Source organism: Pan troglodytes, chromosome 5 (assembly GCF_028858775.2).
Source record: "Pan troglodytes isolate AG18354 chromosome 5, NHGRI_mPanTro3-v2.0_pri, whole genome shotgun sequence".
Taxonomy (NCBI): Eukaryota; Metazoa; Chordata; class Mammalia; order Primates; family Hominidae; genus Pan; species Pan troglodytes.
Genome location: NC_072403.2, coordinates 150,598,741 through 150,613,821, shown reverse-complemented (window position 1 = coordinate 150,613,821; position 15,081 = coordinate 150,598,741). Strand labels below are relative to the sequence as shown.

The 15,081-nt window shown below is 40.4% G+C and overlaps 1 long non-coding RNA gene across 3 annotated transcripts in view; it reads left to right on the top strand.

The window, feature by feature from the left end:
- The window catches only part of LOC104007004 (uncharacterized), a 46,489-nt gene that overhangs the window by 12,189 nt on the left and 19,219 nt on the right, over positions 1-15,081 (top strand). For 2 of the 3 annotated variants that reach the window (XR_008548677.1, XR_008548675.1), the window contains exons 3-4: positions 4,717-4,788; positions 11,069-11,210. This is a non-coding gene — a long non-coding RNA (uncharacterized LOC104007004). The remainder of the gene's footprint in view (positions 1-4,716; positions 4,789-11,068; positions 11,211-15,081) is intronic. The other variant, XR_008548676.1, reaches the window with a different exon arrangement.

Genomic DNA, 15,081 nt, shown 5'->3' with positions numbered 1-15,081 from the left:
TTGAGACCAGGCTGACCAACATGGAAAAACCCCGTCTCTACTAAAAATACAAAATTAGGCGGGCGTGGTGGCGCATGCCTGTAATCCCAGCTACTCAGGAGACTGAGGCAGGAGAATCATTTGAACCCAGGAGGCAGAGGTTGCGGTGAGCTGAGATTGTGCCATTGCACTCCAGCCTGGGCAACAAGAGCAAAATTCCATCTCAAAAAAATAAAAATAAAAATAAAATTTAACTCCTTAGTAAAGTAATTCTGCAACTTAAATATCAAAAACAAAAATTGTCCTCATATGTAATCTGTTAGTTTTATTGCCTCTCTTATTACAATACTCATCATAATTTTTTTACTTTTATTTTTCTAAATTGCAAAAGTAAAGTTTATTATAGAGTTAGAAAATGTAAATAACCAATATAACAAGAGTAAGGAAATTATTATCCAAAATTTCACATTCTAAAGGGGAAAACCCCAATTTTAATCAATAGGGTACATCCTGTATGATTTCATTTATATGATATCCTAGAAAAGGCCAAAACTATAGGGAAAGAAACAGTGGTTGCCAGGATCTGGGCTACAAAAAGTATCAGGGCTAATGGGAATGTCCTATATGTTGATTGTGGTGGTAGTTACATGAGTATATGTTTTATTAAAATTAATAGCACTGTACACTAAAAATAGTACATTTTATTATATATAAATCATAACTCAATAAACCTGACTGAAAAACATTAACACCTTGCCATATATCTTTCCACTTCCACACTTTTTCCTATGCATATATATCTTTTTATTTTGTAGAGACGGAGTCTCACTCTGTCACCCAGACTGGAGTGCAGTGGTGTGATCTCAGCTCACTCCAACCTCTGCCTCCTGGGTTCAAGAGATTCTCACACCTCAGCCTCCCGAGCAGCTGGGATTACAGGCACTCACCACCACACCTGGCTGATTTTTGTATTTTTAGTAGAGATGGGGTTTTACCATGTTAGCCAGACTGTTCTTGAACTCCTGACCTCAGCCCATCTTGGCCTCCCAAAGTGCTGGAATTACAGGCGTGAGCCGCTGCACTCGGCCAGTAAATATATATCTTCTAAAAATAGTTTACACTATATTGTTTTTCATTAAATATACTTTAGTTTTTAAAGCACTTCTAGACTTATAGGAAAATTGCAAAGACAGTACGGGGGTCCCATATTCATTCCACCACATTATTAACATGTTACATTAGTATGATACATTTGTTACGATTAATGAGCCAATATTGATGCATTGTTAGCTGAAATCTGTAGATTATTGTGATTTCCTTAGTGTTTACCTCATGTTATTTTTCTGTTTTAGAATCCCATCCAGGATACCACATTACTTTTTGTTGTCATATCTCCTTAGAGACCTCTTGGTTGTGACAGTTTCTAGGGTTTCCTGTGTTGATGACTGATATGATTTGGCTCCGTGTCCCCCTCCAAATCTCATCTCGAATTGTAATCCCCGAGTGTTGAGGGAGGGAAGTGATTGGATTATGGGGTCAGTTTCCCCCATGCTGTTCTCATGATAATGAGTGAATTCTCAGGAGATCTGATAGTTTTATAAATGGTAGCTTTTCCTGGACTCTCACACTCACTCCGTCCTGCTGCCTTGTGAAGGTGCCTTGCTTCCCGTTCGGCCGTGATTGTAAGTTTCCTGAGGCCTCCCCAGCCATGTGGAATTGTGAATCCATTAAACCTCTTTCCTTTATAAATTACCCAGTCTCAGGTATTTCTTTATAGCAGTGTGAAAACAGACTAATTACAGAGAACTTGGAAATTTTGAAGAGTACTGGTCAGGGATATTGTAGGATGCCCCTTTATTGGAATTTACTTTTCTGATGTTTTTCCCATAGTTAGACTGGGGTGATAGGTTTTGGGGAGAAAGACCACAGAGGAAAAGTACCATTTTCATCGCATCTATTTTATGTTTTGTAACCTTTTTTTGCTCATATATGTGTCAAAAGCATATTTTTTACTTGATACGTATAAATCTGTAGCCTTCTTGATGGTGATAATTGTATTCTGTTGTATGGATGTAGCATATAATCAGCTATTACTGGACACTTAGGGATTCACTGTGGCATTTTCACTATTACAACCAACGCTACAATAGATATATTTGTGCGAACATCTTTGCAAATTTGTCCAATAATTATTATTATGTTTAGACACTGGTTCTCACTTTGTCGCCCTGGCTGGAGTGCACTAGTGTGATCAAAGCCCACTGTGGCCATGAACTGCTGGGCTCAAGTAATCCTCCCTCCTCAGCCTCCCAAGTAGTTGGGCCTACAGGTACACCCCACCATGCCTGGCTACTTTTCAAAATATGTTTTGTAGAGATGGGGTCTTGCTGTATTGCCCATGATGGTCACAATTGTCTGATTGTTTTATTAGATAATTCTTAGTGATGTAGAGTGTCTGAAGCAAACTGCATTCACTTTATTTTTTAAAGGGCTTTTGGTACATAGTACTAAATTTTCCTCCAGAAAAATTGTTACCTATTCAGTGCTCTGTTTCCTCAAATTCTAGCTAATACTGGATATTATTTTTCATTTCAACCTTTGCCAATTGTAGTAGAAAAATGTATTGTGTTGCATTGTATTTAATTGTTTCCCTATTGGTATCTTCTTCCAGATAGTTAGCTCCTAAAGGAAAAAGACTATATTCTATTCATTTTTAGATACACAGAGTCTAAGTTACTGCCTAAAAGAAATAGGCACTCAGCAGAAGGGAGAGAGGGAGCAGGGAGAGAGGGAGGGCCTGAATCCAAGAGCGATTGTGTGATCTGACAAGATAAATCATGCTAAGGAGAGGAAGGGTTTTCACCATCACCGGGTGCAATTGTATCCTTCTGGGCCAATGGCCCATATGTATTATGTAATCTGAAGGGGTGGCACTACTAGTGTGAGCTTCAGACCAGGTAGGAGAGAAATCTACACTAGACCAAAAGAAGGTAAACAGGATCTTAGTGTTTTCCTCATATAGCAAGAACAATAACTAGGGATTTGTTTGGCCAATTCTGAAAGGGAGGATCACCTTACATTCCCTTTAAGCTGTAATGTCATTCATGTATTCTCTAGTGCAGCTTTTTGAAACAATTAGGTACATTTGTGATTTTCAGATCTTTTCCTATTTTCCTTCTTCCTGTCAGTACCATCTTTCTTATATATGTCACCTTGCGTATTTTCAGTCACAGCTGCCAAAAATTTTATTGTTTTCTCCCTGCACACTTCCCCAATATTTTATTTATACATTTTCTTATAAAACCTTGACTTTCTCTTCTTCTACATGCTTTGAAGCTCTTCCTAAATCTTGATGTCACTTATAAATTTACTATACCAACAAAGTGATAAATGTTACCTTTTCAGTTTATCACTGGAAGAATGATAAATTGAAACAGTATAGAAAAGGAATATGTGTTTTTGGCCAGGTGTGGTGGCTCACACCTGTAATCCCAGCACTTTAGGAGGCCAAGGTGGGCAGATCACCTGAGATCAGGAGTTCGAGACCAGCCTGGCCAACACAGTGAAACCCCATCTCTACTAAAAATACAAAAAATTAGCTGGTTGTGGTGGTGGGTGCCTGTAATTCCAGCTACTTGGGAGGCTGAGGCAGGAGAATCGCATGAACCCAGGGGGTGGAGGTTGCAGTGGGCTGAGATCACGCCATTGCACTCCAGCCTGGGCAACAAGAGTGAAACTCCGTCTTAAAAAAAAAAAAAGAAAGAAAAAAGAAAAAAGAAAGGAATATGTATTTTTATATTAAATATTTTAGTTTTATTTTCCAGTTTTGCAAGGTTGATTCATTTAGTAGGGTCTGAAAAAAGAAAAATGTTCTTGGAATGCTGATGGTATTTCAGTAATTGTTAAATTTTTCCATTTTCCATCGGAGATTTTCTCAAGAGGACTCTGTTTAGAGTACACTTCCTATCTAAGAATTCCCATATGTGCTTTACAGAGATTCCACATCCCTGCCAGTTATCATTTACTCTCTCCCTGGAATGTGGGAGTGCCCTTACTGTTCTTCCAGTCTGACCTAACAGAGACTAGGCCCCAACTTGTGAGACAGAATTTGTTTCCTGCTAAATAAAACAACATTTTTTCACAAATTAGCAAAATGATTAAAAAAAAGAGAGCATATTACACACTAGCACACGATAAAGAGAAATTCGAAGAGCCAGACATGTTTTTGGAGTAAGAAGTTCTACAGTGTTAAAATTAATTTACCATCTTTTTATGGTCTATAATGAATCTCTCTATTTATTTTTTGTTTATTTTTATTTATTTATTTATTTTGAGACAGAGTCTTGCTCTGTCGTCCAGGCTAGAGTGCAGTGGTGTGATCTCGGCTCACTGCAACCTCTGCCTCCCGGGTTCAAGTGATTCTCCTGCCTCAGCCTCCCAAGTAGCTGGGATTACAGGCACCCACCACCATGCCCAGCTAATTTTTGTATTTTTTAGTAGAGATGGGTTTCACCATCTTAGCCAGGCTGGTCTCGAACTCCTGACCTCATGATCCACCTGCCTCGGCCTCCCAAAGTGCTGGGATTGCAGGCATGAGCCACCGTGCCTGGCCTATTTATATATTTTTTGAGATGGGGTCACACTCTGTCTCCCAGGCTGTAGTGCAGTGGTGAGATCACCGTCGATTTATATTTATTTTATACAAATTAAAAATAAATTTGTTTCTTTGTTTTGCAGCTAGAAGAATTGAATTCTTCCATGTATCCTTTGCCAACTGTCAGTAGTGAAGTTTACAATTTATAATTTCTGGTGAGTAGTCTCAATCAAGTTTTAGAAAGATGTATTATTAGATATGGTGAAAAAAGACACATAGTATTTATTCACTAGGGCCATCACTCTTACTCTTTGGTTTGTTTTCTTTTTTTTTATTTTAAGAGACAGGTCTCGCTAGTGGTTCAGGCTGGAGTGCAGTGGCAGGATCACGGCTCAGTGCAGCTTCAACCTCCTAGGCTCAAGTGATCCTGTCACTTCAGCCTCCTGAGTAGCTGGGACCATAGGTGCTGCCACCATGCCTGGCTAATTTTTTAATTCTTTGTAGAGACAGGGTCTCACTATGTTGCACAGGCTGGTCTCGAACTCCTGGCCTCAAGCAATGCTCCTGCTTTGGCCTTCCAAAGTGCTGGAATTACTGCGTCCGGGCTATAATGAATCTCTTAATAGCTAAATCTATTAGCAGACGGAAATAATTGATGCTACCTTATTACATAAAATAGAGCATTTATAGGACGGTGATAAAATTAAAGCAAGCATTTCTTAGTGAAACAAACCATTGTTCCTGATTGTTCATCAGGTAATTTATCATAAAATTATTTTTCCTTTATACACATGTGGAATTATAGACATTTATGTAGAATGCTTTAAAATTGTCTTTAGTTTTCTCTCATATTGCCTTAGTTTGTAGTAATTTAGAGTAATTAGAGTAATATCAGTAATTAGAGTAATTTCTCATATTGTCTTAGTTTGATTACTTATAAATTATTCAGTACTTTCTTTCATTAAAACATTATTAATAATATGATATTTGAAAAGGTAATATTCTTTATTGAAGTTAAATTAGTTTATGTTCTCATAGCACATTTTTTGTTGATCTGAATAAGTTATGTTACTTGGCTAACAATGCCCAGACAACCTTACTATTAACTCTAGCAATCTAGGATGTAGAATTGTGTTGAGATAAGTAGAAGTCAAAAGAAATAAAAGGTTGGAATCAGAGAAGAAATTAAACATCATTTAAATTATCAACGTGTCCACCTGAGACTGTAATTGAGAAGGAAAAAAGAGGATCAGAATTGAGTTTCAAGAAGCAGCCTCTTAATTTTCCTATCTTTAAAGGATCAAACTTGATAAGGAATCTAGAGTGTTTCCTTGACAATCTGAGGGAAGGAACTGTGGGCTCATGGCCTACTATGTCATGCTAAAGTTTAGGCGTTTAATAATCCATTGACAATCATCAGGCATTTAGGTAAACAAAAATGAACATATCTGCCTGGATCCCATTACTTCATTTCAGATCTTAAATCTTTTGTAATAACCAGAACATTACAACAACATTAAGCCTTTCATATACGAAGTAATGTATTTCAGTAGAGGGATTTCCTAGGCTCTTGGTGGAGTAGTATGCAGAATGACTTCAGCCTCCTCTAATGTTTGGATAAAACGAAACCTTCAAATGGAATAAGTTCCACTGTTGTGTAAATCAGTCAAGATTTTTTAAACAACTATATAAGCTCAAGATGGTGGAGGCAAAATCCCCCACATAAAACATTAAGAGAACAATAAGAAGTATTCTCTGCTCCTATACTCTGCTTCCATCATGTCTGTACTCTGCTCAGAAACCTCCTGTCCTGAGCCACAGTGTGGTGCCATATGCCTGGACTCCCACCTACCTGGGAGGATGAGGTGGGAGAATTGCCTGAGCCAGGAGTTCGAGGCCAGCCTGGGTAATATAGTGAGACCTTGTCTCTAAAAATAAACTTTAAGCAAACAAAAAAACACCCTAAAAACTCTCCTGTCCATCCCTCTTTTTTAGAGAAGGAAGTCCCCAAATCTGTGCATGGAAGACATGTATTCTATAAGATAGTAACAGATGTTGCTGAAAAATAAATGCCTGTGTAGTTTTTCCAAAATATATTTTTAAATCTATATATGTAAGAAAAATTCTAAGCACCTTTAAGATGTAATTAACATGGGATAATTTGTCTTTAAGAAATGAAACTAACTTCTGTGCATCAAAAAACCACTTTAAAAAAGTTATAAGAGACAATTGGCCAGGCATGGTGGCTCACGCCTGTAATCCCAGCACTTTGGGAGGCCAAGGCAGGTGGATCACCTGAGGTCAGGAGTTTGAGACCAGCCTGGCCAACGTGGTGAAACCTTGTCTCTACTAAAAATACAAAAATTAGCTGAGCGTAGTGGCACGCGCCTGTAATCCCAGCTACTCGGGAGGCTGAGGCAGGAGAATCGCTTGAGCCCGGGAGGCAGAGGTTGCAGTGAGCCGAGATCATGCCACTGCACCCCAGCCTGGGCGACAGAGTGAGACTCCATCTCAAAAAAAAAAAGTTATAAGAAACAATGATAAACACTGTAGAAGATACGTGCTGCACATAAAACTGATAAAATATTGATATCCAGAATATATTAAAAATGCTGGCAAAAAAATATGAGCAGGCAATTCACAGGGAAGAAGTCAAAATGACCAATAAACACACAAAAGATGTCCAAACTCACTAGTAACTAGGTCAATGCAAATTAAAACTAAAATGAAATACCATGTCTTACACTGGCAAAAAATTAAATCTGATAATGTTAAGTAATGTCAAGGTGAAACAGGAGTCACATACCTTGCAGGTGGGAATATAAATAAGTACCACTTTGGAGAGTGGATTGGTAATAACTAGTAAATTAAAGATGTGCCTAATCCATGATACAGTAGTTCCACTTCTAGATAAACGCACATGTGCACAAGGACATATATACAAAAATGTCCATCACATCATTGTTTGTAACAGCCAAAATTGGAAGCAATATACATGTCTAAATGTACCTAAACAGGAGAATGGCTATATTGTGAAATAGTCATTTGTTGATTCAATGAATATTTATTGAGCACCTGCAGTATGCTAGTGCTCTCTGAGTATTAGAAATATATCAGTAAACAAAATACCTGCCCTCGCAGAGCTTATGTGTTATTGATAGGGAAGAGAGAGTGATGGGTGGGTAGACAATTTAAGGCTGGCCACGGTGGCTCATGCCTGTAATCCTAGCACTTTGGGAGGCCAAGGCAGGTAGATTGCTTGAGCTCAGGAGTTGGAGACCAGCCTGGGCAATATGGCAAGACCCCATCTCTACCAAAAACATACAAAAATTAGCCAGGTGTGGTGGTATGCACCTGTAGTCCCAGCTATTTGGGAGGCTGAGGTAGGAGAATCACTGGAACCTGGGAGGTTAAGGCCACAATGAGTTGAGATCTTGCCACTGCACTCCAGCCTGGGTGACAGAGCCAGACCCTGTCTCAAAAAAAGAAAAATATGACTTATAAAATGGTGACGTGGTATGGAGAAAGAAAAAACAGAAGGAGGAAGAGAGAGTACTTCTCGGTGGTAATGGAAGATCCCACTATGAAGGTGACATCTGAGCAGGACCTGGAGTGGTGAGGGAGCCAGCCATGCAGATAACGGGAAGAGCATTTGGGACCTAGGAAGCTGCACATACAAAGAATTTGAGGCAGGAGGATTCCTGGCATGGTTGAGAAAAAGCAAGGGGGCAGGTGCCTAGAGCCAGGTAGGCCTTAGCCCATTTTGAAGACCGCTGCTGTAATCCATGGGGCAAACATTTATTGAGTACTCACAATATGCCAGGCACCATTCTAAGCTTTTTCTTAATACATATTTTTTCTTTTCTTTTTTTTTTTTTTCACTGCAGCCTTTGCCTCCCAGATTCAAGCGATTCTCCTGCTTCAGCCTCCCGAGTAGCTGGGACTACAGGCATGTGTCACCATGCCCAGCTGATTTTTGTGTTTTTAGTAGAGATGGGGTTTCACCAGGTTGGCTAGGCTGGTCTTGAACTTGTGACCTCAGGTGATCTGCTCCCCTCAGCCTCCCAAAGTACTGGGATTACAGCCATGAGCCACTGCACCTGGCCCATATTTTTTCATTTAATGCTTATAGTCTTCTTAGGGAGGCAGTATTTAGCCTCATATCATAGATGAGGAAACTGAGTCACAGAGAGAGTAACTCATTCCAGATCAGTATACCGTGGTGTGCTGATTCAAATGCAACTGACTCCATAGGCAAATCTGTTAGTTACTGGGGAGCTGCCTCTTGCATTTGTTCTCTCTGGAGTGTTCCCCCTATGCCGTTTGTCTTTCCTACCATTCCAGGCTATGCCTGGGGTCACCTACTGGCCCTCTCCACTGTTTGGGTACCCTTCTGTCTTAGTCTGTCTTATGTTGCTACAACACATTACCACAGTCTTGGTAATTTATGATGTACAGAAATTTATTTGGCTCATAGTTCTGGAGGCTGGGAAATCTAGCAGCCTGGTGCCAGCATCTGGTGAAAGCCTTTGTGCTGTCTCCCCCCATGGTGGGAAGTAGAAGAGCAAGAGTGCGCAACAGAGCAAGAGCAGAGGGGGATGAACTAGCTTTTTATTAGGAGCCCACTCTGGTGCTGACAGCACGAATCCATTCATCCCCTAATCACTTCTTGACACCATCACAATGGCGGTGAAACGTCAACAAGAATTTTATAGGCGACAGTCAAACCATAGCACCTTCTTCTTGGGAATCTTGGAATAGATGAGGGGGGACAGTCCTTCTTTTCCCTGGCCTCCTTATCTTTTCCATCTCTCCAACACTAGCCCAGCAGGCTGTACAGGCCTATGCAAATTTCCTTGATGAAGAGCTGGAGCAATTTCACAAAGGAATTTCACCACATCAGACTTTCTCTTGAGCGTCAAAAGAGAAGGCAAATTAACTTAGGCCGTTGGCCGGGCACAGTGGCTCACGCCTGTAATCCCAGCACTTTGGGAGGCTGAAGCGGGCAGATCATGAGGTCAGGAGATCAAGACCATCCTGGCCAACATGGTCAAACTCCATCTCTACTAAAAATACAAAAATTAGCCAGGTGTGGTGGCAGGCACCTGTAATCCCAGCTACTCAGGAGGCTGAGGTGGGAGAATTGCTTGAACCTGGGAGGTGGAGGCTGCAATGAGCCGAGATCACGCCACTGCACTCCAGCCTGGGTGACAGAGTGAGACTCCGTCTCAGAAAAAAAAAAAAAAAAAAAAGACTTAGGCCGTTACAGAAAGAGAGTCCCTGCTGAATACTTTCACTGTTCTTCATAGAAGAATGTTAAGATGGCTTGTTTGTACCCCTCCTTTTAAGCACCTCCTTCTGTGGAATCTATTATCTGGGCATAAGCTTCAAACTTGATTAGATTGTTTTAACTCACTAGTTCTTTTTTCCTGATTTGGTGGCAGTAGTGTTTTCCTCTTCCTTCTACCACACGTTTATGATGTTATTCTATTTCTATTATAAATTAAACTTTTGTAGCCACACTCATTCCCCATGAATTTGTGGCTGAAAGAAGCCAATTTTCAAAGAAAATCCTTCTTGGGTTTCTTACATTGTGCCTGAATCCAAATGCAGAGCTCTGAATACTTTAAAGTGAAGCTGAACAATGGCACCAGTAGTTTATAAAGAGCTGGGAAGAAAGTGACAGAAACAAGGCCCAGAGTGGTGTTTATGGTGTGTGCTCCCATTTGAGTGTAAAGATAGTCTCTCTGCAAGGACACCTGAGACACAGAGAGCAGCGGGTCTCTGGGGAGGTGAACTAAGATATTATAGCTCAGGGGTAGGAGAAAGGGAAACTTGCTGTTTACGCTTTTCCTTTTTGTACAATTAGACATTTAGGGTTTTTTGTTTGTCTGTTTTGTTTACTATTATACACAATACATTTTTTAAAAAAAGTAATATAAACTCAAATTAACATTCTGGAAATGAGCTATTGAAAATATTACAGTAATTTTTGGAACAGCCTATTTCAAAAGTACTTAAATATTGCAAAATATGCTTTTTGCTTTTTCCCTTTGCTACAATGAACCTTGTGAAATGCAATTTTTATACTATACAGTAGTGAAAGCAAAATGAAGGAGTAGACCTGAGGTAGTGCCTGATATAAGAACCTGACCCTCAACATTACTGTTAATATCAGGTGGTCACATTATGGGGAAAGAGATCCCCTCCTCATGTAAAAATGTTTTTGCATGTTGTTTTGTATAATAAAAGTGTGAAATGGGTGAGATTTAGCATTATCTTTAATTTGTTCTTACTAAAGTGTTTTGATTTTTCTGTGGGTTAGGTGTGTTAAAACTGGAGAAAAAACAAATTTTGATCATTTATCTGAGGGGACATTTTTGGCTGCTTGCTTTAATCCAGGCAGGCACCGTATCTATTGATCTTCTGATGGTGTTTCATCAAGATGTTATATTCAAAAGCTTTTAATTTCCTTTTTTTTTTTTTTTTTCTGAGATGGAATCTCACTCTGTCACCCAGGCTGGAGTGCAGTGGTGCAATCTCAGCTCACTGCAACCTCTGCCTCCCGGATTTAAGCGATTCTCCTGCTTCAACCTCCTGAGTAGCTGGGACGACAGGCACGCACCACCATGCCCAGGTAATTTTTGTATTTTTAGTAGAGATGGGGTTTCACTGTGTTAGCCAGGATGGTCTCAATCTCCTGACCTCGTGATCCACCCGCCTCAGCCTCTCAAAGTGCTGGGATTACAGGCGTGAGCCACCACACCCGGCCAAAGCTTTTAATTTCTAATGGTCTTCCAATAAATACATTATAAAGTTTCAAACCATTCTGGGGTCAGTTAGTTTTGAAAAAGAATAGAGATCAAACTCCCCAGCCCTTCTTATTCTGGCTCCCGTTCACACTTCTTCCTTCTTTTGTGAACCTATTCTTCAGCCAAAATATTCTACTCTTTGTCCCCACTGCACGCCTTACATTTTCCAGGCGTTGTCCTTACCCCTTCTCTCACCCGAATACTCCTTCTCCCCCCGTGTTCAACTTTTAAAACTGAATCTCTCCTTTAACGGCCAGAGTAAATCTACCTTTTTCTTTCAGCCTTTCCTGACCATCCTCAGCTGCAGTGACATTAAACTCCGTGGAATCTTCGTGTACCGTTTATTTATCTTACTTGGTCTTTGTAATTTACTAGGTGAGGTATGCAGAGTGATGGCTGATCATAGTTTATTTGGGCTGTCATAACAAAAATAGTATAGACTGAGTGGATTGTAAACAGAAATTTCTTTCTTGCGGTTCTGGAAGCTGGGAAGTCCAACATCAAGGCACTGGCAGATTCAGCCAGTGATGAGTGCACACCTTCTCTTTCATAGGCATCTTCTTACTGTGTCCTCATATGACAGAAGGAACAAGGGAGCTCTCTGGCTCCCTTTTTATCCCATTCATGAGAGCTTTGCCCTCATGACCTAATCACCTCCCAAAGGCTCCACCTCCTAATACCATCACATTGGGGGGTTAGGTTTTGATAAATATATGGATTTTGGGGGATAGAAACATTCAGTCTATAGCAGTCCCCAAAGATGTCCACCTCCTGTTTCCCAGAACCTGTGCATATGTTAGCTTACATGGTAAAGAGAAATTAAGGTTGCAGATCAAGCCAGAGTTGCTAATCAGCTGATCTTAAGGTAGAGAGATTATCCTGAATTATCCAAGCTCCCTAATGTAGTCACAAGAGTTCTTAAAACTTAAGAGGGAGGCAGAAGACAGAATCAGAAAGATGCAGCATGGGGGGCACTCAGCACAACATTGCTGGCTTTGAAGGGGGCCACAAGCCAAGGAATGTGGGTGGCCTGTCGAAGCTGCAAAAGGCAAGGAAAGGCTGGGCGCGGTGGCTCACGCCTGTAATCCCAGCACTTCGGGAGGCAGAGGCGGGCAGGATCGCCTGAGGTCAGGAGTTCAAGACCAGCCTGGCCAATGTGGTGAAACCCCATCTCTACTAAAAATACAAAAATTCACTGGGCATGGTGGCATGTGCCTGTAATCTCAGCTACTTTGGAGGCTGAGGCAGGAGAATCACTTGAACCTGGGAGGCAGGGGTTGCAGTGAGCTGAGAGCGTGCCATTGCACTCCAGCCTGGGTGCCAAGAGTGAAACTCCATCTCAAAAAAAAAAAAAAAAAAAAAAGAGGCAAGGAAACAGATACCTTCCAAGCCTCCAGAACATATGCAGCCCTGCTGCTTCCTTGATTTTTACCCAGTGAGTTTCATTTCAGACTCCTAACCTCCCAAACTATAAGATAATAAGTTTATTTTGTTTAAGTCACTAAATTTGTGGTTATTTTGTTAACAGAAGCAATAGAAAACTAATATACTAGAATCACCTAGTTATCTTAGGTATTTTGACATTATCCTCTTAAGTGATTTTAAATTCTGAGAAGATGGATACCAAGCCTTACATATCTTTATAGGCCAATATCCTAACAGTGTACTGAGCGTAACAAATGTTGCAATCTGATTCTAAGAATCCGGAAGGAGAGGTGAGTGTTAACCCCCTAAGAGTTTGATTGTATACTGATTTTTAAATGTTATGTCTGCACACACAAGCTACCCAGGAGGGCAGTCATTCTCAGTTCTAATGGTTCTAATAGTAGCCATAAGGATTTGTACTTGTATTACACAAGACTGCTGAACCAAAGCTGAAGGAAAGGCATGTGGCATGTGTGCAGCTTCATTCTGTCCTTTATTCAATCCACATTGATGTGCAGGGCTTCAGATTGCTCTTTAAGGATGTGGTGCCATTGCTGCACTGATGTTTGCAAGGCCCATATCTAACATTTACTGCATGCTTATTAAGAACCAAGTATGGTTCAGAGTGCTTGATGTGCATTACATCCCAAAAGGTAGGGTTGTATCATCCCCATTCTGAGGAACCTGAGAGACAGATTAAATTGCCCAGTCACATAGAGCTTGTGAGTAGTGGAGCAGTGATTCATCCCCAGGCAGCCTGTCTTCAGAACCCCAGCTTTGAATTTTAACTTGTGCTCTCCTAGCAGTTTATCATAAATGTTATCAAAATTTTATGCCTCAGGCCTTGTAGTGTTTAGTAAAAGGTCAACAAATGTTCAGTATAGGTGGCTCTTGTTCCCACCTCTTTCTAGTCAGATTTGTTTCCTGATCAGAATTTGGAAAATTTACCCACCTTACATCTCTATGCTTTTCTGCATAATTTGCTCTTTTCAAAAACTACTCCTTTGTGAACATTTGGATTAGAAATTAAATTTGACATTTGGGTTCCCAAAGAGTATGTTTTATTCCATTTGTTAACATTAGATTCTCATTTATATAAAATACATTATTTATCTGGTTGGTGAAATTGTGGGTGACTTTTGTGTTCTTTGACCTTTCTTATCCAGATTTTTTAAATGAATGTGAAACTTTTATGATTAAAAATGCTAGGAAAGGGCTGGGAATGGTGGCTCACTGGCTCACACCTGTAATCCCAGTACTTTGGGAGACCAAGGTGGATGGATCGCTTGAGCCCAGGAATTTGAGACCAGCCTGGGCAACATAAGGAAACCTCTTCTCTACAAAAAATACAAAAATTATCCGGGTGTGGTGGTATGCACCTGTAGTCCCAGCTACTCAGGAAGCTGAAGTGGTAGGATTGCTTGAACCAGGGAGGTGGAGGCTGCAGTCAGCTGTGGTCGCGTCACTGGACTCCAGCCTAGGCAACAAAGCGAGGCTCAGTCTCAAAAAAGAAAAGAAAAGAAAAATGCTATTAAAGTGTTAAATCACAAAATGAGTCATACTTTGTAAATTTTGTTTTCCACTTTGCTATATTTTTCATTTTTATTTTTTATTATTTATTTATTTTTTTTTTTTTTGAGGCAGAGTCTCACCCTGTCGCCCAGGCTGGAGTGCAGTGGTGCTATCTCAGCTCACTGCAAGCTCCGCCTCCTGGGTTCACACTATTCTGCCTCAGCCTCCTGAGTAGCTGGGACTACAGGTGCCCGCCACCACACCCGGCTACTTTTTTGTATTTTTAGTAGAGACAGGGTTTCACCCTGTTAGCCAGGATGGTCTCAGTCTCCTGACCTTGTGATCCGCCCACCTTGGCCTCCCAAAGTGCTAGGATTACAGGCGTGAGCCATCATGCCTGGCCCACTTTGCTATATTTTAAACACATTCCCATCTTATTATACTACTTCAGTGATACTATCCTGTTTTATACGAATATGTCACAATTTCCTTTGCCAATATCTAATCACTTTTGCCCCACATTTAAGTTGTGAGAAACAATTTCACCATAACATCCTTGTAACTAAATATCTGTGTACTTTTAAAATTTCCTTAAGATCTATTTCTAGACCTGAAAATGCTGTGCCAAAGATTTGTAGGTTTTTAGAGCAGATTTTTATGGCATTTTTAATGTATGCTGAATTCTCTTCCAGAAAGTTTGTACCACATTTTTTTCCCACTAGCAGTGTTTAAGGGGTTAGATTTTCCTCTCCCTTGATA